Below are 23,091 nucleotides of genomic sequence, written 5' to 3'. Positions count from 1 at the left end.
GATATGCTGAAGAGCTTGTCAAATAGGGAGTTACTTTCTTTACTTCAAGCCTCATGAATCACTCGAAGCTTTTCAGAACTTCTACAGAATGGATTATGTGCACATGGGACCCAGAGCTAAGCAATGCTAAGGAGACAACTTCCCAATTATGTATGTTACTTCAATAGTTGGGCAATGAACTATGGACTAATCTTGCTTGTCCTCCTCTTCTCCAGTTCTGGTGCCTGCATTTTGGATCTTCAATAGACACATGTATTCTCAATTAATGCCATAATATGTTGTAGTTCAAAGGACACAGAACCGGTTATAAAGAACTAAGTGAGGAATATTTTTAAAACTATATGGACAGGAACTATCAATTAAGTTCAGTTGTTATCTATCTCTAATGTTCATAGTTATAAAAAATCAATAGGGAAATGTCTTGGTCACATATTTTCTTTTATGAAAGGTTGATACTATTTCAATCTGAGAATTTGGAGACTCATACTTGTAGAACAAATAGCTTCAATAAGGGAGACATAAATATTTTTTATTCTCCTTATACAAGAGCACTATCAAATTCCAACTTTGTGAGACTACATCTAGAAGCTCACAGATAATTAAAATTAGTTTAATCCATATTATCCTAACTTTATATTTTGAACTCTAAGGCAAACTACAAACACTTGTGCAGCTCTTACTTCACAAAAGCACAGATGATCATTATGCTACCTAAAGTTATTACAATGACTTCTTTTATTGCCAGTTTTTGTTCTGAAGAATATTCTCCAAATTCTATTTTTTCTTTTTCCTCCAAGTATGCTTATCTCCATCCTTCCCATCCATGCATGGTATTGAAAAAAAATGAATGGATACCTCCAATTTGCTTAGTATGGAGCACAGCAAGTATCCTTACTCAAGTTCATAAGCATTGCTACTATAGGCATCATAACACCAGTCAATGCCAAAATGTTTTTATTTCTATCCAGCAGTGAAAGTACTTGACAAACTAATGACAGGGAATACAGAAATAAATACTTTATACTTCTTTTTTAACAAAAAAAACCTTACTATCAGTGATGTATATTTAACATAAAAATGAATTCCTTCTAAGGGTCTTAAAGGCAGAAGAGTCTACATTACCTAACAAAACCAATTGAAAATTATGATAAGTATTTTCACTTTCATTACTTTCACTTTTGGAATCTTTCACACTATTACTTAAATTAGAGGGCTGTTTTTTTTTTTTTTTTGAATATTGACCAGAAAAGTGTCCATTTTATTTCTTTCAGTTGATTAAAAGTCACTTCACAATTTCTTGTTACTATATTATTTAGTTCAAACAAAGTAAAGTTCACTGGGAATGCAATTGTGAGGAATATTAGAATCTGGAGAAATGTATATATTAGATTCAAAACTTTAGGAGAGAAAACATGATTTTATTGAGAAACCAAACATTGTATTTCTGCTTGCTTTCTAGTTTCTTTGTAAGATTAGCTTACACTTTTATATACTTTATATATTTATGTAAAAGTTTAGCTTGCATTTTTATATATTTTGAAGGAAACAGTCACAAGACCTTCTTGAACAACTAAAGAGAAATGTAATAATGCTAAAAAAGTGTTGCTGAATCAAAACACTCTTGCGAGCTGCCCAGCCAACCAACATCTTGGCAACTGACCTCTATTTGATACACATCCTTTTATATAAAAGCTTTTTATGAACCAAAGAACACAAGGAGAGAATCTTTGTATAATTCTACTACTTTGGTTATTTTCATGATATGTTTCTTATATTTATTGGTTAACGTAAACCACAGACACTAGCTGAGTTCCTCAATAACTGAAAATCAACAAATCTGTATAGTTACTTAAGAGTTATTTGCAATCAGTGTGATTCAAGGAACGAAGTCAAGAACAGACCCACAAGACCTTATTGGGTTCCAGTTTACATTAGTGGGATATAATCTCTGCTTACTGTGGATAAAATATTCTCAAATACTAAATAAATATTGAATTTTCTAGAATGGCTCAATTATTACTCTTATATAACTTTTCTATATTAAGTATCAATTCCAAAGTAAAAATCTATATAACTAATATCTAAAATATAAATATATACACATATAGATAAATGGAAATCCTTTTTGTTGATTTCTTAAAATACTGAAGACTTTTTACTTTCATATTTAAAAAAGTATTCAGTTACATGTATATTGCACGCTTCATGAAATCACAATGTTTGAAACAAAGACCAAAAAATAAGACTGGTATATTTTTGTAAATCTGAAATATTTTTGTACTTTTTATGTTTAGAGAATTGTAAACAGAAAAAAGTTACTATGAGAAATTAACTTAAGACTTCTCTTTCCATAGATATGGTCAACAAAGTATCTGTAAATATACCCCTTGTATAACTCTAAAAAGACAGGATATATGTGATTATTTTTAAAGATTTTTATTTATTTATTTGACAGGTAGAGTTACAGACAGTGAGAAGGAGAGACAGAGCGAGAGGTCTTCCATTCATTGGTTCACTCCCCAGATGGCCACAACGGCCAGAGCTGCACCAATCCGAAGCTAGGAGCAAGGAGCTTCCTCCAGGTACCTCCCATGCGGGTACAGGGGCCCAAGCACTTAGGCCATCTTCTGCTTTCCCAGGCCACAGCAGAGAGCTGGATTGGAAGAGGGGTGGCTGGGATTAGAACCAGCATCTATATAGGATGCCGGTGCTGCAGGTGAAGGATTAACCTACTGTGCCACAGAGCCAGCCCCGGGATACATGTAAGTTTTAAAAGCAAACGTTGGAGCCAGTGCTGTGGCGTAGCCGGTAAAGCTATGCAGTACCAGCATACCATATGGGTGCTGTTTCCACTTCTGATCTATCTTTGTTCTATGACCTGGGAAAGCAGCGGAAGATGGTCCAAGTCCCTGGGCCCCTGCACCCACGTGGGAGACCCGGAAGAAGCTCCTGGCTCCTGGCTTCAGATTGGTGCAGCTATGGCCGGTGCTGCCATTTGGGGAGGGAACCAGGGGATGGAAGACCTCTTTCTCTTTCTCTTTCTTTCTGCCTCTCTGTAACTTTGCCTTTCAAATAAATAAATACTTTTTTTTTTTTTTAAGATGGAGAAGCCACCTCCTGCTGCGATCCTGTCTTGATTCCCTTTCCCAAAGATGCCCCTTGTCAGCATGAAGCAGCCAGAGCAATCATCGCCCAGTCCCCCTCACAGATGTTAGGGTTTCCATCCGGGAGGAGGGAATGTGAGGTGTCAGATGGTTTAACAGATAGTCAGGGGATCCCAATGGAATTTGGGGTATAAAGTATTTGCTTCCTTCCCCAAAACTTTATCTTTAGCAAGAACAAACAGGCTGCCCTCCAAATTTACCATGAGAATACTGAGGAAGCTCTTCCAGAGCTCACAGCTCCTTGTGAAATCAAGTTACCTATTGTACCCTGAGCAGGCCAGACAGGATGGAGAACTGTAAATGAGGTCTTTTATGGTTTTTGTCCCCACCTGGTAACTGAATGCCAACCTGATTGTCAAGTTTGTACTTAAAGCTGACTGCCACCAGTCCCCTTTGGGTTTTCCACTCTTGGAAGCCCCCCTCCACACCACTCTGGCTGGAGGTCCTTGATTCTAATAAATACTTTTAAATCTCAAAAAATAGATAATAATTTGAGATAATTACAGATTCATTTTTGACAATCTATATAATATTCTTCACCTGGTTTCCCTCAATGTTAAACCCTTATACAAATATCATATAATATAGCCAGAATATGGGTATTCATATGTTCAAGGTACATGTACTGGGTCAAACAGTGTCCCTACACAAGTCACATCTACCAAAGCCTTAGAATATGATCTTATTTTAAAATAGGGCCTTTGCAAATGCAATTAGTTGATGATGTCCTTTTTTTGTGTTTTGTTTTTGTTTTTCGACAGGCAGAGTGGACAGTGAGAGTGAGAGAGAGAGAGAGAGAGAGAAAGGTCTTCCTTTGCCGTTGGTTCACTCTCCAATGGCCGCCGTGGCCGGCGCACTGCGCTGATCCGAAGCCAGGAGCCAGGTACTTCTCCTGGTCTCCCATGGGGTGCAGGGCCCAAGCACTTGGGCCATCCTCCACTGCACTCCCTGGCCACAGCAGAGAGCTGGCCTGGAAGAGGGGCAACTGGGACAGAATCCGGTACTCTGACTGGGACTAGAACCCGGTGTGCCAGCGCCGCGAGGCAGAGGATTAGCCTGTTGAGCCACGGCGCCGGCCTGATGATGTCCTTTTGATTAGTATGATCCTTAAATCCAATGCCTAGGAAGTTCTTCTAAGAAGGCTGTGCAAAGATGTAGGGAGAGATGGGAGTGATGTGGCTACAAGCCAAGGAACACCAAGGATTGCTGGCAGATGCTTTGCTCCTAATCTCATAGGAAAAGCATCTCTCTCTCTCTCTCTCTCTCTCTATATATATATATGTGTGTGTGTGTGTGTGTGATTAAGTATAACATTAGTTGTAGGTTTTCATTAAGTGCCCTTTATTCAGCTGAAGATGTTCTCCTTTAGTCCTGTTTTATTTTCTGACCAGAAAACTTATGATTGTTGAATTTTGACAAAGGAATTTTCTGCATTGATAATATCATGTGATTTTTTTTAGATTGTTAATATGGTGGATTACATTGATTAATTTTCTAATATTGAATCTGTTATATATTAATGTTAGCCGTCGCAAAACACACCGGACACTGGAGCAAGGGAAAGGTTTATTGGGGAACACCCTACAGACCGGAGAGAAGGGGCGGCAAAGGAAAAAAAGGAGTCTGTAAGAGAGAAGCAGAGATGCGAGGAGCTAGCAAGGAGAGAAGAGAGCAGAGAAGAGCCGAGAGAGAGAGCCACGAGACCAGAGGAGGAGGCTAGAGAGAGGAACCGAGAGAGAAGAGTCAAGAGCCAAGAAAGAAGAACCAAGAGCCAAGAGAGCACGTGTTCAGGAACAGGCCCTTTTAAAACTGAGGGCGGACAGGGAAGCAGGAGCAGCGAATCCCTTTAGGATGGGGGTGGAGCCTGGTTCAGATAGCTGGGCCATGCAGCCACCTGGCTAAAAGTGTGCCAGTTTCCTAACAGAATCAGTCTCATTCACTGAATGAAATTCATCTGGTCTTAGATTTTAATTCTTTCATATATTGCTGCATTCTCTCTGCTAATATTTTGTTAAGGATTCTTGTGTCCATACTTATTGGCCATTTTGGTCTGTAGTTATATTTTTGTTGAATTTTCTTTGTTCCCTGTTCTATTTCCTGGATAGAAATGATCCAGATTTATCCCATTGGGTGAGTTTTGGTAAGATGCATTTTGTTATGTTACCATTTCTGATTCCTTCCATTTAGAAGTAAGTTTAGTTTCCAGGTGCTTGGAGATTTTACCATTATCTTTCTGTGAATAAATTTTAATTTGATTCTATTGTCCTCAAAGAACACATTGTGTATGATTCAATTCTTCTAATTTAGTTGAGGCTTGTTTTGTGGATCACAGTTCATTTCATCTTAGCATATATTCCATGTACACTTGAAAGGAATTGCTATTACAGGATTAAGTAATCTATGAATGTGCATTGGATTATGTTGGTTCATGGTGCTGTTGAGTTTTTCTGTATCTTTGTTGATTTTCTGTTTAATTGTTACATCAGGTGTTAGGGGTAGGGTGTTGTCATTTCTGAGTATAATTATGGGTTTTTTTCCTTCACCATTCAGTTCTATTATTTTTGCTTACAAATATTGTAGTTTTTTGTTTAGTACATATGCATTTAGGATTCCTTCACCTTCCTCATGGATTGACTCTCATCATTACCTGTTTTCTTTCTTGAATAATTTACTTTGATACAATACCCAATTTATCTAATATTAACTTGGCCACTTCTGCTTTATTGTAATATTTTCACAATATTTGTTTTCTATCCTTTTACTTTCAACCTGCATATATTATAATATGTGAAATCAGTTCTTGTAGAATGTAACAGGTGGGCATACTTCTTAATCCATCCTACCAATATGTGTTTTAAAAGGTATATTTAGGCTGTTTACATTTAATGTAATTACTGATATGGGATGGCTTAAGTCTGCTAATTCTTTTTACTTATTCTCTAGTTTTCATTTCTGTTTTTTCGCCACTTTCCTATGGGTTATTTGAACATATTTGGAACTCCATTTAAACTTACCAATAGTGATTTTAAATGTATCTCTTTGTACATTTATGTGTGTATGTGTGTATATGTAATTATATGTGTATATGTGTGTGTACATACATGTGTGTATATGTATATGTGTGTATGCATATATGTCATATCACTACCATAGTCATTTTACCAGTTCAAGTATAATAATCTTATAAATTTGTTTTTTTCTTTTTTTCTTTTTTGACAGGCAGAGTGGACAGCGAGAGAGAGAGAGAGAGAGAGAAAGGTCTTCCTTTGCCGTTGGTTCACCCTCCAATGGCCGCCGCGGCCGGCACACCGCGCTGATCCGAAGCCAGGAGCCAGGTACTTCTCCTGGTCTCCCATGGGGTGCAGGGCCCAAGCACTTGGGCCATCCTCCACTGCACTCCCTGGCCACAGCAGAGAGCTGGCCTGGAAGAGGGGCAACCGGGACAGAATCCGGTGCCCTGACCGGGACTAGAACCTGGTGTGCCAGCGCCGCAAGGCGGAGGATTAGCCTAGTGAGCAGCGGCGCCGGCCAAGTATAATAATCTTACCTCCCTTTTTATACTGTAGTGGTTTTAAATATAATGAGACTTTAAAAAGTGTATGGGAAAATGGGCTGGTGTTGTGGCTTAGTAGGTGAAGCCACTGCCTGTGATACCAGCATCCCATATGGGCTCTGGTTTAAGTCCTGGCTGCCCCACTTCTGATCCAGCTCCCTGCTAATGTGCCTAGGAAAGCAACAGAAGATGACCCAAGTACTTGGACCCCTGCCCTCACACAGGAAATCCAGAAGAGACTCCTAGTTCCTGGCTTCAGACCTGTCCAGCTCCAACTGGCTGTTGCAGCCATCTGAGGAGTGAACCAGTGGATGGAAGATCTCTTTTTCTCTGTCTCTCCCTCTCTCTCTATAAGTCTGCCTTTCCAATAAATAAAGAAGTCTTCAAAAAAAAGTTTGTAGGAAATGGAATTAAAGGATTTCATGTTGGTATTAAAAACATCTTGAAATTTGCATAGTTTTTCATAATACACATTTTCCCTAAAATTTCTGAACATCCTTCATATGTACGGATTGCAATTTTTTGCACCAAAATAAACTTCTTATTTAATTCTAAGAACTTTTTTTTAAAAGATGTATTTTTCCAAAAATCAGAGTTACACAGAGAGAGGAGAGGCAGAGAGCCAGAGAGAGAAAGGTCTTCCAGCTGATGGTTCACTCCCCAGATGGCCACAATAGCCAGAGCTGTGCCGATCCGAAGCCAGGAGACAGGAGCTTCTTCCGGGTCTCCTATGCGGGTGCAGGGGCCCAAGGACTTGGGCCACCTTCCACTGCTATCCCAAACCATAGCAGAGAGCTGGATCAGAAGAGGAGCAGCCGGGACTAGAACTGGTGCCCATGTGGGATGTCGGCGCTTCAAGCCAGGGCTTTAACCCGCTGAGCCACTACACCAGCCCCTCCAAAAACTTTTTAAAAGTTCCCCTGTGTATATATACTCCCTATGTATTTTAGAATCATATCAGGTAGGAGAGTTAAGATTTTGCTTCAACTGTAAATATACTTTAAAGAACTAAAGAGAAACAAAGTCTATGGCATTTACCCACATTTATACTTATCTGCTCTTTTTCTTCTTGAAATTCCAAACTTTCTTTTGTCACCATTCACTTTAATGAATTCTTTAGTCCTTCTTTTGGGGAAGATCTGCTGGCATAAGAGTAGCTTTCTTTCTCCTTCATTCCTGAAGGATATTTTCTCTGAATATTGAACTGTCAGATGAACTTTCTTTTTTTCTTAGCATTTGAAAAAATTGTGGTCCTTTGTTCCAAATTACATGGTTTCAGGCTCCTGTCATTCAAATTGTTTTTTACTTACAGTCAGGGCATCGTTTTTATCTGGATGCTTTCAAATATATTTTTTTTCATCTTGAGTATTCAGATTTTAATTATAATATGTCTCGGGATGTACTTATTTAGTTTTAACCTCTCTGGGGTTTATGCAGCTTCCTGAATATGTAAGTGTATGTTTCTTGCCAAATATGAGAATTTTACAGCCTTTATTCTTGGAAAAAAGTTTTTTCTTTCTAGCTCTGACTCTTTCTCCCCTTCCTGTGGAACTCTAATGCCCGGCATATCAGATCTGTTGTTGCAGTCCCACAGGTCCCTGAAACATCTTTAATTTTTTGCCAGTATATTTTCCTTGTTTCACTTAGATTAGGTGATTTCTGTTACTCTACATTCTGTTCCTAATGTTTCCCTTGTCCCTGCCATTATACTGTTAAAGCCCCATAGTTTTTATTATTATTTTTTTTTTTTGAGAGGCAGAGTGGACAGTGAGAGAGAGAGACAGAGAGAAAGGTCTTCCTTTTCCGTTGGTTCACCCTTCAATGGCCGTTGCGGCCAGCGCGCTGATCTGAAGCCAGGAGTCAGGTGCTTCTCCTGGTCTCCCATGCAGATGCAGGGCCCAAGTACTTGGGCCATCCTCCACTGCACTCCTGGGCCACAGCAGAGAGCTGGCCTGGAAGAGGGGCAACCGGGACAAAATCCGCTGCCCTGACTGAGACTAGAACCTGTTGTGCTGGCGCCGCAAGGCGGAGGATTAGCCTAGTGAGCCGTGGTGCCGGCAAAAGCCCATAGTTTTTAATTTGTCATTGTATTTTACAGATCCAATATTTCTTTTTTTAAAAAAAAACAATTTATTTATTTGAAAGGCAGAGTTACAATGTTGGGGGAGTGCGAGAGAAACAGAGAAAGAGATCTTCCATCCGCTGGTCCACTCCCCAAATGGCCACAATGGCCAGAGCAGGGTTATTCTGAAGCCAGGAGCATATTCTGGGTCGCTCATGTGGGTGCAGGTTCCCAGAACTTGGGCCATCTTTTGCTGCTCTCCCAGGCACATTAGCAGGGAGCTGGATCAGAAGTGGAGGGGCCGGGTCTTGAGACAGTGCCCATATGGGATGCTGGCGCCATAGGTAGCATCTCTTAACCCTCTGTGCCACAGAGTCAGCCCCCAGGCCCAATATTTCTATTTAGTTCTTTATTTCTTCAATTTCCTTAACTGAGTTTTCTATTTTTTGTTTGTTTCAAGCATGCTCATACTTGTTGAAGCATTTTTATCATGGCTCCTTTAAAATCTTCATTAGACAATTCAAATTTCTCTATTATCTCAATGTTTGCCGGCATTTATTGATTGTCCTTTTTTATTCAATTTGAAGTCTTCCTGGTTTTTGACATGATGACTAATTTCACTTGAAACTGGGGCATTTTTATAATTATTTAATAAGACTCTAGATATTTTTAAAAATCCTATTTTTCTCCTAGGGAAAGGTGAACAGAGAAGTCCAGGTTTCCTACATAACCATCAGCTCACAGAGATGGGAAATTCACTTTCTACTCGGCTTTCTCGGACACCACCGGCTGGAGCTATAGCATCGCAAGAGTGGAACGTGAAGGGCCCACGAGGCCTCTGTTGGTATCAGTGACGGTATGGCCATGGTCTTTTTCCGAGTCTTCAGGCGGAACAGACGGCTTATTGTCAGCTTCATCCTTTCTTTGTCCTTTACGAGACAGAGCAGGCAGTTGTTGGAGATTTTAAAACTGATGCACACTGGTGCTTCTGAGTAGTTGGTTTATCTCCAAATAGGCAAAAAATCCAAAAACAAAACACAAAAAATTCACCACATTGCCATCTCTTGTGTTTGAAGGTTTGTAGCTTGTCTGCCTTCTTCTTTCCAACTTCTGGAATCTTCCCACTGTTAGCTGCTTCACTTACAATTCAGCTCCTTGTTAATGTGCTTGGGAAAGCAGAGGAAGATGCCCCAAGTACTTGGGCCCCTGTGATGCATATGTGAGACCTGGATGAAGTTCCAGGCTCCTTGCACTCCCAGCTTCAGCCATTGTGACTATTTTGGGGGTGAGGCAGCAGATGGAAGATAGATCTGTCTCTGTTACTCTGCTTTGCAAATAAATAAATCTTTTTTTTTTTAAAAAAAGTCTATGTCATAATTTGTATAAACAAAGTCAGTATGAGAATCACCAAAATACCAAACATTGCATTCTCCCAGCTAGTATGAGTCAGTTCAGCTGCTTTGCCAATTACTGCTTTAGACTCCTTTTAGTCTGTCTGCCTTCCTGATAAGCCCATTAAGATACCAGTGACAGAATTATCCTTGCTCCCTTACAGCATTAAATTCAGGGCAACGCTCTCTTCTTGGAGCTCCTAAAAAATAAGCTATTCAAAGTCCTAATTCTATAACAAATTCTTTTTCATGCTTTTATTAAGATGCCCGTGATTGTCCACCTTGTGCAATCTAAGACTTCTATGAGTAATAAACCTAACTTGTTCCTTACAGGAGTGTTCCTGCTGGTCTTTGGCTGAATAGTATTGACAATAAAATTTAAAAAGAAAAGAAAGGAATGCATATCAAATTTAGGGGGAATTCCACTTGCAGATGGAGTGGGATGTGATTTATTTAATAACAAATGCCTTTGGAATTTACCATGTACCAGAAAATGCTGCAGTGCTACAAACACTTGGTAAACACTAATTCACTTAATTCTTACATGAACTGTGGGGTAACCATTTCAGTTACCACCATTAATGGAGGATGATTCTCCCCACAAGAAGAAACTAGGTATGGTGAGGTTAACTAACTTGCCCTAAGCTAGGAAATTGTAGATTTCAATTCACATCCAGGTGGTTCAGCTCCAGTATCTTCGGTTCCACTTTGGTCTTGGAAGTATAAAAGAGGGGGTGTCAACAGTGTAAAATATCTGTAGAAATACAGTCATGAAGACATGAATATTTAAAATAGGTCATAAGGAATTTAAAAATAAAATTAATTAGGGGTAGTAACATGTGTCACACTAGCATAATAATACGATGAAGCTATCAAGTTCATCACACTTCAACCCTGTTGGTCTATCAGTGAAAATTACTCTTTTAAATTTCAATTGAGAATGGGAACTAAATTTTCCTTCTATTCAATATCAAGAATGGACTGCCAAATTATTAAGATGGGATATTTTGCACTTAAATGGATACAGTAAGCACTTACACTGCATTTCATAAATAAATAATTTTAATCCTCACAGCAGTCTCACGGTAATTATAAAGGCAAATTTAAAAATGAAACTGAGATATCGAGAGATTAACTTGCCCACAGTCACACAGCTACTTAGTCATTCGAGTGGAAGTTCTCCACTTTGTTACATATTTTTATAAGACAATTAGTGGAAGCCATAGTCTTCCCCCAGGTCACACCCAATTCCTAGGAGTTTATAATAATAATTGTTTAGCTAGAAAAGTACAGCACATTTTTAAAACAGAGTGGTTATTATTGGGGGAAGGTGGGGCAAAAGGTAGCAATATTAGTCATCTGGAAAATGAATCTGTATTATAGTAATAAAAACAGTTTATAATGTCATTTATTTATAATATCTAATTTTTTAAAAATCCAATATTTTTTGCTCTAAGGTTCCCATATATAGCATGTGTCTATTTTTACATTTACTTCTTGTGAAAATAGTTTTTGGTTTGTCAAATATTTCTATTTATCTTTTTATTTATTCATTATTATTTATTTGAAAGGCAGAGTGAAAGGGAAAGGCTCCTAGGCGGCAGGGGCTCAAGCATTTGGGCCATCGCCTGCTGTCTTCCCAGGTGCATTAGCAGAAAGCTAGATTGGAAGCCTAACAGCTAGGACTTGAGCTGGTGCTCAGAGATGGGTTGCTGGGTCGCAAGTGGCGGCTTGACCTGATGTGCCAAAATGCCAGGTCTCTTTCAAACTGGTTTTAATTAAAGGTTTTACACAGCCCACTTCAGGCTGATTTATATAATGATATGCCTTTCCTGCACTCATTCAAATGATTTATCAGAGTTCAGAGGTTGACAAAATGCAATATGGTTAATAATTCATTCATCCAGTTAGCAAAACAACTGAGCATCTTAGGCACTCAAAAGCTCCCGACGTTATATTTATCTGCTATTGCTTTCCTTGATAATCTATCATTTTCCTGAATTACCATTTTATTTTCTTGCTAATTTGCTTGCTAATTCATTGCCAAAAAATTTTCTTTTAGATTTAAATCTTAATTTCTTGTATTTAAATCATAATTTCTATGTAGGAATTGACCTAATTTTATTATTAAATAAAAAGGTACTTCCCCAAGATCTAACAATAAAAATCAGATACAAATGGCTTTTATTCTGTTCTTAATTTATCTTTTGTTTTTTTCTGTCAGTTAAAATAAACATTAAGCCCTGCCAGGCACTACTAGGGATGCCAGAGTGTTGTTGCGCCAATGGCAGAATGAAGAGGTTTTGTTTTCCTTAATTTTTACAACAGTGTCGTAGTGATTTCGGGCATATTTAGTCAAAACAGTTTAATATCAGGAAGGTTCTATTGATGACTTACTCAAAGCTCACTTATACCTTAGCCAGAGGCACTGAAAATTCACTCCCAAGAAATGGTATAACGCAAACAGAGAAGGCTTTATTCTGAAAATAAATCAAATGGCATGTGTACCAGTGGCGTCTGAGAGCCTTTTGATATCCACGCACTAAATTCTATTCACAGAAATTCCCTCCTTCTTATCTTTTCCAGCCTGGCAAATTTAAAGGGAACATAAAACCCATAAAACATATTTTTAAAATAATATAGCTTGCTGTTTTCAAAAATCATACATTTATTTCTTTATCAATACCGTAACCATATTTAAAGTAATGGTTGAAAATTATCTCTTAATATTTAATATTTCTAAGATCACTTAGAGTCCTTTCTTGCTATTATAACTCATCAGTGAGCTATTATTTTTGATTAATCTTCTCGTCTTACCTAAGAAATTCTATAATTTATTTAGGAAGCACAGATGTGTAGACCTTGAATTCTTTTTTTTTTTTTTTTTGGTTAAAGCTTTATTTGCTTATTTGCTTGAAAGGCAAAGTGATGAAGGGGTGCTCAGAGACAGATACATATTCCATCCGTTGATTCACTTCACAAATGGCCCCAAGTCCCTAGTTGGGCCAAACTGAAGGCAGGAGACTGAAACTCTATCCAGGTTTCCCACATGGGTTGAAGGGGCCCAAACACTTTTCCCATGATCCACTGCTTTCTCAGGCATGTCAACAGGGAGCTGGATTGGAAGTAGAGCAGTCAGGACTCAGCTAGTCTGAAGCAGTCGCTAAACCCACTGTGCAAAGATGCCAGCCACTTGAGTCCATTTTCTATGTCATAATTAACACTTTCCGTGTCCACTAAGCTGATCACTGCCTCCAGGCAGGTTTCGAGTCAGCAGTTATGGTTTGTATTCCCAGCCGTCCTCTGTTCACACATCCCTTCCTTTTATGTGTGCTTCTGTTTGCTGCTTGGATAAACTGTCAATTCTGCTGAGGTCACAAATCACGATTTTTTAATCAGCTATTTAATCTCTTTTTTAAAAAAAGATTTGTTTACTTGAAAGGCAGAGTTACAGAGAGAGAGGAGGAGAGACAGAGAAGTCTTCTATCTGCTGGTTCACTCCCCAAATGGCCTCAACAGCTGGAGCTGAACCCATCTGAGACCAGGAACCAGGAGCTTGGACCAGGTCTGCCACATGATGAGGGGCCCAAGCACTTGGACAATCCTCTTCTTTCCCAGGCACATGAGCAGGGAGCAGAATTGCAAGTGGAGCAGCCGGACTGCTGATGCCGCAGGTCGTGACTTCACTTGCTACGCCACAACTCCAGCTCCTGGTGCTGACATTCGAGAGTTAAAATGAGTGGTCACTGTTTGTGGAATGAAGATATTCTTACACAGATTCCCTGATTTTTCTATGTTAAGTGAAAGTGATGCTGGCTACATTTTAAAAACTTAAATGAGATTCTTTCAAAATATTTAGAACAAAATTAATAAGAATAAGATTAATGTAAGGAGATCTGGGGCAGGGGCACACTGGTTAAGACACTTCTTGGGAAGCCCACATCCTGTAACAGAGTGCATTGTCTGAGTCTTGGTTCTACTTCCAATTCCAGCTCCCTCCTAATGTGCACCCTGGGAGGCAGCAAGTGCTGGTCAAATAGTTGGGTCCCTGCCACCCATATGGGGGATCCAGATTGAGTTCTGGACTGGTAGCTTCATTCTGGCTCAGATCTGGCTGTTACAGGCATTTAACGGGTGAACCAGAAGATTTGAAAATCTTTCTGTGTCTGTATCTCTCTCTCCGCCTTTCAAATAAAATGAATATTTAATCAAATAGAAAATTGAAAAAAATAAGAGCAATCCTCTCTCTTCTGCAGTTTCAGATTCTAGTTTTGACTTCCCAATCCTGGATGCAGAGGAGATAGAATAGCATGTGGATACTAACGCTGCTGTGAAAGATATGGGCAGACCTAGACAGCTATGCCCTCGGTGTGCAGACTAAACCACCTTGCAGCTGGTCCGCTATGTGAATGCTGCCCTGCACAGGGCTAGGAGGGCATCTGGGTGATGAGCCCTTCACTGCCCTTGCCTTCATCCTTTGCTGTTGAGCTGATGTGCCAGGAACAGTCTCAGGTCCCTTTCTACCTCTTTCACAAACTCTACTCCATCCCACCAGTGCTGTTCCTTTCTCTGGATGCCTCCATTCCCTCAACATCATCTGACAAAACAGAAACTCCTCGAATGGTCTAGCCCCCAGGGGGTTCTGTCCCTACTTCAAAGACAGATGCAGTGTGTTCCTTATTTGTCATTGGTCATTGTCCATTGGTCATTTTAGGGAATTACAGAGGGAGGTCCATATGTCTATGCCCACAGTGCCATATTGCCTAGCCAAAAAAAAAAAAAAAAAAAAAAAAAGAAAAAAAAGAAAAAAAAGAAAGAAATCCTCCCATCCTGATTCAAATGAAATGGAACCATGGCATTCTTTTAAGTGTTTCTAGAAATAAACATATGCCAGACAATTTCTCTCACTACTTCCGTTCATATAAGACAAAACATTAAAAATCCGTGGGACTGTTCAAAATGTCTATCTTCATAACACTGCCAATCATTGTTAGGACTTACATTACACAAACTGCATCAACAGCTTGATAAGGACCTTACTCTCCCAGTGCAGGGATGGACCAAGTGTTGGCACACTGCAACTATGGAGGGCTTTCCTTTTTCTGGTTTTTCATCCTTACTTTTTTAAACAAGATATGTTGAAGAATAGTGTACATTAAACTCACACTGAAATCTCCCAAAACAGCATTATTGATTCAAATTCTCACTTACAATTTCCCTAAGAAAACAACTCTTAATAGATATTTAGAAGTATTTAGTATTTAGAAGAAATTAGTAATAAGTTCTTAGTTTTTAGAAGAACTACTTTTGTTTTACAGTAAGTGCTGCAGAAGAATTTGAGGGTCCAAACGAATAAGATATGCAATTAGCTGCACACATGTGCTGAGTTCTCCAAACAGAATTATTCAGATGACGACAAGGCTTAATCTATGGAAAGACTGAGGGACCTGACTTAAAATTCAAAATCATTGCTCTGTTACTGTGGGCTGAATCAGTTGTGTAGGGCAAGGACCACAGGGGTACCTGTGAGGAGACTTTCAATAATACACACCAGAGACAGTGGCTTGATGCAGCAGGTGATAGTGGAGGTGAACTGGTCAGATAAATACTGAAGGTAGAGCCCAGAGAATTTCCTGAGGAATTGCTCATGAATGAGAGGAACAATCAACAATGGCTCTAAGGGCTATGGTCCAAGCACCAATATCCACCTTCTGCATGTCACCACAATGTTTCTCCTTGACCATTTTTTTTTTTTTTTTTTTGGTAATTGTGGTGGGACTTCTCACAGAGTGCTAGAGAATGGTAAAAAATAAAGATATATTAGAATTAACTCATATAAAGTCTTAAATATATTTAATTGCCATATATAAACTTATATTTCATAATATAAATATGAATTCTTATCAAATGCCCATCAGACATTAACAGATGATGATATGCACACTGGGTTTCTTTTTATTTTTAATCCCCTAGGCTTGTTCCCATTGGTGGCTTCTGCCTTACCCCTATCCATTTCCTCCTTGCTGTAGCTCAACTCCTCCTTATTTTACTCCATTGACAATTAACCCTCCCATTGTTGTAGTTTCTAGCTGAACTGACAGGCATAGATTAAATTTCAAGGGTTGACAATTAAATAATAGAGTTTTTGATACTTCTAGGTTTCCCTTTTACAGGGCAGCTAATATTAGTATTCCCCTTACTCTTCATAAGACATGTAGAATCCATGCTAAGACCCCTTGAAAAAACAGCAGGAGGGAACATGGGGTTATTTAAACTCTGGCGTGTGCTTCTTCATAACAAACATTAAAAAGTTAGATGTTCCCGAGACACAACACAGTCTACTGGAAGATGTCACCATGGAGCATCACTGCTTCTGGATGATAAAGTCTCCAGTTTCCGAGGCTGTGGAGCACAATCATGATTTTCATGACTCATGGTCAAGCTCACAATGGTGAGTTCTCAGTTTTCTGTACAGGCAACAACTGCTGGGGGCCAGGAGTCAGGGAAGGGGACATTTTAAGGAAGCAAACTCCCAGTTTCATCCCCAGAATTTCTGATTCACTACTTTGGATGGAAACCCAGGAATAACCCAGCAATATGGATTTTTTAACAAACAATTCAGATGATCCAGACAGTAATGTGCAGAAGCAGCCTTCTGGAAACCCATCTGTGGATGCCTGGAGTTAACCACAAGAGATACTGTTGCACTACTTACCTACTAGAAAGTGCCATACACATTCTACAACAGAGCTGCCTACATTCTGGTAAAGAAATGCTTGCTATTGTTTGGCTATACAAATATTAAAAATTATTTCTTCATTGGTATTTTGTTTTCCCTATTGGTGATCAATTCCTGGACATATTTCTAATCCATAATCCCCATTTCTACTTAAACCAGCACATAAACTGACTTGCAATATTTCCCGCTTACACTATATTCTTTTACATAAAACTTCCTGGGAGGATGACACTGGAGATTCTCTTATTTATTTTTATTTATTTATTTTTTTGACAGGCAGAGTGGACAGTGAGAGAGAGAAATACAGATAGAAAGGTCTTCCTTTACTGTTGGTTCACCCTCCAATGGCTGCTGCGGCCAGTGCACTGCACTGACCCGAAGCTGGGAGCCAGGGGCTTCTCCTGGTCTCCCATGGGGTGCAGGGCCCAAGCACTTGGGCCATCCTCCACTGTACTCCCAGGCCACAGGAGAGAGCTGGACTGGAAGAGGAGCAACCGGAACAGAATCCGGTGCCCCGACCGGGACTAGAACCTGATGTCCCAGTGCCACAAGGCAGAGGATTAGCCTATTGAGCCGCGGCGCAGGCTGACACTGGAGATTCTAAAACTTCTGCAACTGCAGATCTCAAATCTTGCTTGAAAATCCACCTGGAGGTGTGATACTGGTAATCTCTTGGACTCACTTTTGTGGGCTGACAGAAATTCATCTCAGGCAAAGGGGACAGAATGACAGGATAAAGGGAGAGGGGCAAACCACAAAAGTTCTTTAAGGTGCCTGTCCCTGCTTGTGCCTAGGGGCCAGTTTGGCTTGATTTCTGGTGTGTCCAGTACAAACCTATCAAGTAAAAGGTAATAATCCTTTGAGGCCCAAGGTTCTATGTACCTTGAGGCAGCTGTCCCCAGCCTTGGCTCCATTAGAATCCCTGGAGTATTCCTGAATTTTTCTGTCAGAGGTACAATTGAGACCTTACCCTTAAAGTACAAGCTTACTATCAGACCACAAACTCATATATGTGTGCACACACACACACACAGACACTCACAAAAGGTTTGGTGGAGGGGAAACTTGCTCTCCCACCACTGATTCATTCCTGAAACACCCACAACAGGCCTGGAGCAGGTGCTGAAGTCAAGAGCCAGGAACTGAATCCAGGTCACCTCATGGGTGGCAGGAACTCAGTTACTTCCGCCATCACCTGTTGCCTCCTAGAGAGCACACTAAGAGGAAGCTGGAACAGGAGCAGAGCTGGCACTGGAGCCTGGGCACCCCATGTGGAACCCTGGCCTCTTAACAGGTGTCTTTCGCTCTGGACCTAACACCAGATCTGAGCTGCAGGAGTTTAACAAGCTCCTTACGTGATTCACGTGAACAGTTAAGACTGTAAACCACAGCTCTATGTGGACCCCATTGCCCCAGCTTGGAATTTACCAGTGCAAGCCAGGCCTGTTCCACACAATTTGAGCCCAACTTACTGTAGTTCTTCCAGGCTTCTATTCCATTCATTTTTTTCTCCCTCAGCTCTTTAACCTTTTTTCTTAAAAACATTACTCCTTATGAACTTTTTCAGATAATTTGACAATTTTTTATTACTCAGTTCCTTTTATATTTCATCATTTTGATCTTTTAATCTAATGTGATTTTCACATTTATGTTTGTGTTGACTTCTAGCCTATTATAGCCACTAAAATATGGCATTTTACTTTCATTTTTATTACGCTAAGTATTATATTTATTATCTCATTGCTTTTTCACTAAACTTTTTATTTGCTATTTAGCAACTGTTCTGTTGGTCTCTTGTGACAGTCTGGGCTTGCCACCTGTAAGGGATACATTGTGAGAGACATGGCGCTAGATGAAAACTACACAGGATGTACCTGCACAAACCTACAAGGTACGGATGACCACACACCAGGCTATGTGGTCAGGCCATGGCTCTTAGGCTGCCCATCTTTCCAGCAGGTACTAAACACCACGGCAACTGTAACACAATGGTAAGCATATCCAGAAAAAGTATAGTGAAATCTAAGGTGACAGGAACTTTCAGCTAAATTATAATCTTACGAGACCACGGTAGTGCACGCAGCACATCACTGACCAAATATCCTACTGTGACATGATTGTATCTTCAATCCCATTCTGATAGTTTTCCGATGTTTTCTCCTCTGGATAGTGAAAGGGAGAGAACCCACATGGATCTTTGTGGAGTGTTTTGCCTCACTCTGCTGATCTGCTATTTATCTCCAAGAACCCCTGGGTGTTTTCAATGTCACTTAAAAATGGAATGGCCTGTTTAATATTTCGCTGCATTCCAAGTTTACATAACAGTTACATGTTTTAAAATCCTCTAGGCACTTGCATTAGGCCTAAAGGTTAAGACACTGGTTGGGGTGCTGCAGTCTGATAATAGAGGGTCTGGGTTTGAGTCCCAGCTCTGCTCTTGATTCCAGCTTCTTGCTAATGGAGACCCTGTGAGGCAACTGGTGGTGGCCCAAGTGGTTGGGTCTTGCCACCCACGTGGGAGACCTGGATTGAGTTCTTGTCTGTTGGCTTCAACCTGGACCATTTCCAGCTTTTGTGGCCATTTGGGAAGTGAACCAGAGGACAGATGAATTATTCTCTATCTCAGCCTCTCAAATAAGCGTGTCACTAAATCTGACACAAAAACAGTGAACACGGACGACATACCAGCACTGTGACTCAGGTCATGGGTGGCTGTAGGGAGAAGCAGGGGACATGTGGACTTTTAGGTCTCTGTGAAGTATGAGGGAGCACAAAATGTGGAAAGGACACCTGAGAGACTGTTTAGAACTAGAGATCTGGTATCATGTTATTTACGTAGTTCCTGTGTTCTAATTTTGAGATTATTTCTTTTTTTTAACTTTTATTTAATGAATATAAATTTCCAAAGTACAGCTTATGGATTACAATGGCTTCCCCCCACCCCCATAACTTCCCTCCCACCCACAACCCTCCCCTTTCCCGCTCCCTCTCTCATTCCATTCACATCAAGATTCATTTTCAATTCTCTTTATATACAGAAGATCAGTTTAGTATATATTAAGTAAAGATTTCAACAGTTTGTACCCACATAGAAACATAAAGTGAAAAATACTGTTTGAGTACTAGTTATAGCATTAAATCACAATGTACAGCACATTAAGGACAGAGATCCTACATGAGGAGTAAGTACACAGTGACTCCTGTTGTTGACTTAACAAATTGACACTCTTGTTTATGGCATCAGTAATCACCCTAGGCTCTTGTCATGAGTTGCCAAGGCTATGGAAGCCCCCTGAGTTCACTGACTCTGATCATATTTAGACAAGGCCATAGTCAAAGTGGAAGTTCTCTCCTCCCTTCAGAGAAAGGTACCTCCTTCTTTGATGACCTGTTCTTTCCACTGGGATCTCACTTGCAGAGATCTTTCATTTAGGTCATTTTTTTTTTTTTTTTGACAGAGTGTCTTGGCTTTCCATACCTGAAATACTCTCATAGGCTGTTCAGCCGGAGCCGAATGCCTTAAGTGCTGATTCTGAGGCCAGAGTGCTGTTTAGGACATCCACCATTCTATGAGTCTGCTGTGTATCTCACTTCCCATGTTGGATCATTCTCTCCCTTTTTTATTCTATCACTTAGTATTTGCAGACACTATTTTTGTTTATGTGATCCCTTTGACTCTTAGTCCTATCATTATGATCAATTGTGAACAGAAATTGATCACTTGGACTAGTGAGATGGCATTGGTGCATGCCACCTTGCTGGGATTGAATTGGAATCCCCTGGCATGTTTCTAACTCTACCATTTGGGGCAAGTCAGCTTGAGCATGTCCCAAATTGTACATCTCTTCCCTCTCTTATTCCCACTCTTATGTTTAACAGCAATCACTTTTCAGTTAAGTTTCAACACTTAAGAAGAATTGTGTATTGATTACAGAATTCAACCAATAGAATTAAGTAGAACAAACAAACAAAAATACTAGGAGGGATAAAGTATTATGTTGTCCATCAATAGTCAGGGCAAGGGCTGATCGAGTCACCATTTCTCATATTGTCCATTTCACTTCAACAGGTTTCCTTTTTGGTGCATAGTTATTTGTCCCTTTGGGACTGGCTTATTTCACTCAGCATGAGGTTTTCCAGATTCCTCCATGATTATTTCTGTCTCCATTCTTGACCATCTCAGAAGACCCTGCTGACTCAGTTCTTTTCTGTGGTTAGGAAATTTTTTTTAAGATTTATTAATTTATTTGAAAGAGTTACACAGAGAGAGAAGGAAAGACAGAGAGACAGAGACAGAGACAGAGACAGAGACAGAGAGAGAGGTCTTCCATCCACTGGTTCACTCCACAGTTGGCTGCAATGGTGGAAGCTATGCCATTCCAAAGCCAGGAATTTCCTCCGGTCTCCTATGTGGGTACAGGGGCCCAAGGACTTGGGCCATCTTCTACTGCTTTCCCAGGCCATAGCAGAGAGCTGGATCAGAAATGGAGCAGCCAGGACTTGAACTGGCGCCCATATGGGATGCCAACACTGCAGGCAGCAGCTTTACCCGCTATGCCAAAGAGCCAGCCACAAAAAATGTTTCCCAATAGGCTCACTTACATTTCAGTTGAGAGACCCTGTTAATTTCTCAGGAATGATATTTGGCAACTTGACACCAAATAGCTTTAACAAGCCATACACATGAGAAGAAAAGGTGGCCCCTACTCCTGACAATTTGTTTCAGTTCTACCACATAAATCTTTCTAGAACAAAGGAGATGAGCCACCTTCTAGAGTGCTGGCATCCATAACGGTGCAGGTTTAAGTCTTGGCTGCTTCACTTCCAATCCAGCTCCCTGCTAATGTGCAAGGAAAAGCAGTAGAAGATGGTCCAAATCCTTAGGCCACTACACCCTTGTGGGGGATCTAGAAGAAGCTTCTGGCTCCTGGCTTCTCCCTGCCTAGCCCTGGGCAGCATGGGCAGCATGGCTATTTGGGAAGTGAACCAGTAGAAAGAGGATTCTCTCTCAATCACTGTGTGTGTGTGTGCGTGCGTGTGTCTCCCCTTCTCTGTAATTCTGACTTATAATAAATCTCTTTAAAAAAAAAAGGAATTTAGGTTGTTATTCTGAAGGCGGGTAGATCTCTGGAATCTGAAGCTCTCATTTATTCAACCCCCAAGATCAAAGCTGCAACTGAATTGCATCTAACACTTTTTATTGAAAGACTATCTATTCTAAATCACTAGCCTTTCTTAATATTCAGGATCATATGATTGAGACCTTAGTATATATTTGGTATGGTTCTAACTGCAGTACATGGATTCCCTCATTTAGGAGTTTCACAGATTTAGTTAATACCATTCTCTAGAGAAACAGGTTCACAGAGAACTTAAATAACCTGCCCAGTATCACTTGACTCAGCATTCTACAAGAATATATCAAAGATGAAAAAAGTGAATTAAAAGATAAGTTTATATTCTTGCAGTTTTTGAAATCCATGCATGGTTTCTCGTGATATTCATTTTTCATAAAATGTTTGAAGACTTCTCCTATGCATGAATTTCAAAATGCTTTTGCACCAAAAGCAAATTTAATTTTAATTATAGTTCCTGTAAATTTTTGAAGTCTCCTATAATCTTCACAGTCTGTACTCCTGACTGCATGGTAACGAATTCTCTTAGCTTTCATTTTTCTGAAGGGATCAATTTGTCACACTCCATGTTGAAGGATATTTTCTTTAGATATAGACTTCATACCAAGATTTTCAGCATTGTTTCATTGTCTCACTGTCTTCATTGTGCCTGATGAGATTTCACCCCTCATTTACTTCTATCTTTATCCACATGTATGTATTGTACTGTATTTTTTTTCCTCTTTTTGGTTTCTAACAGTTTGAGCTTAATGTACCTCTACTTTTCTTTTTAAATGTATCCTCATAGATCTGTAAGTTGATTTTTTCACAAAATTTGAGAAATTCTGGTGATTGCTTCTTCAAATATGTTTTCTGTCTAATCATTGTCTTTCTCTTCTCTCCGCATATCATTAATACTCACATAAGACGCCTCAGTAACATTTCAGTAGTCACTGGGTCTCTGTTCACTTCCTTTCTCTCAAATGTTTTTCTTTTTGTGTATCCAAGACAAATAACCCTTTCTTCTCAGATGCAACAAATTTCATGGATTTGTCCACAAATTTTATT

The 23,091-nt window shown here is 39.8% G+C and overlaps 1 protein-coding gene across 5 annotated transcripts in view; it reads right to left on the bottom strand.

Annotated features, from left to right (window-relative positions):
* THSD7A (thrombospondin type 1 domain containing 7A) overlaps nucleotides 1-23,091 on the bottom strand; it is a 689,693-nt gene that overhangs the window by 178,347 nt on the left and 488,255 nt on the right. The window lies entirely within an intron of this gene.

This window comes from Oryctolagus cuniculus, chromosome 16 (genome assembly GCF_051225735.1).
Source record: "Oryctolagus cuniculus isolate XC-2025 breed Fujian yellow rabbit chromosome 16, ASM5122573v1, whole genome shotgun sequence".
In the NCBI taxonomy this organism is placed as follows: domain Eukaryota; kingdom Metazoa; phylum Chordata; class Mammalia; order Lagomorpha; family Leporidae; genus Oryctolagus; species Oryctolagus cuniculus.
This window is presented reverse-complemented; position numbering and strand designations above follow the sequence as displayed.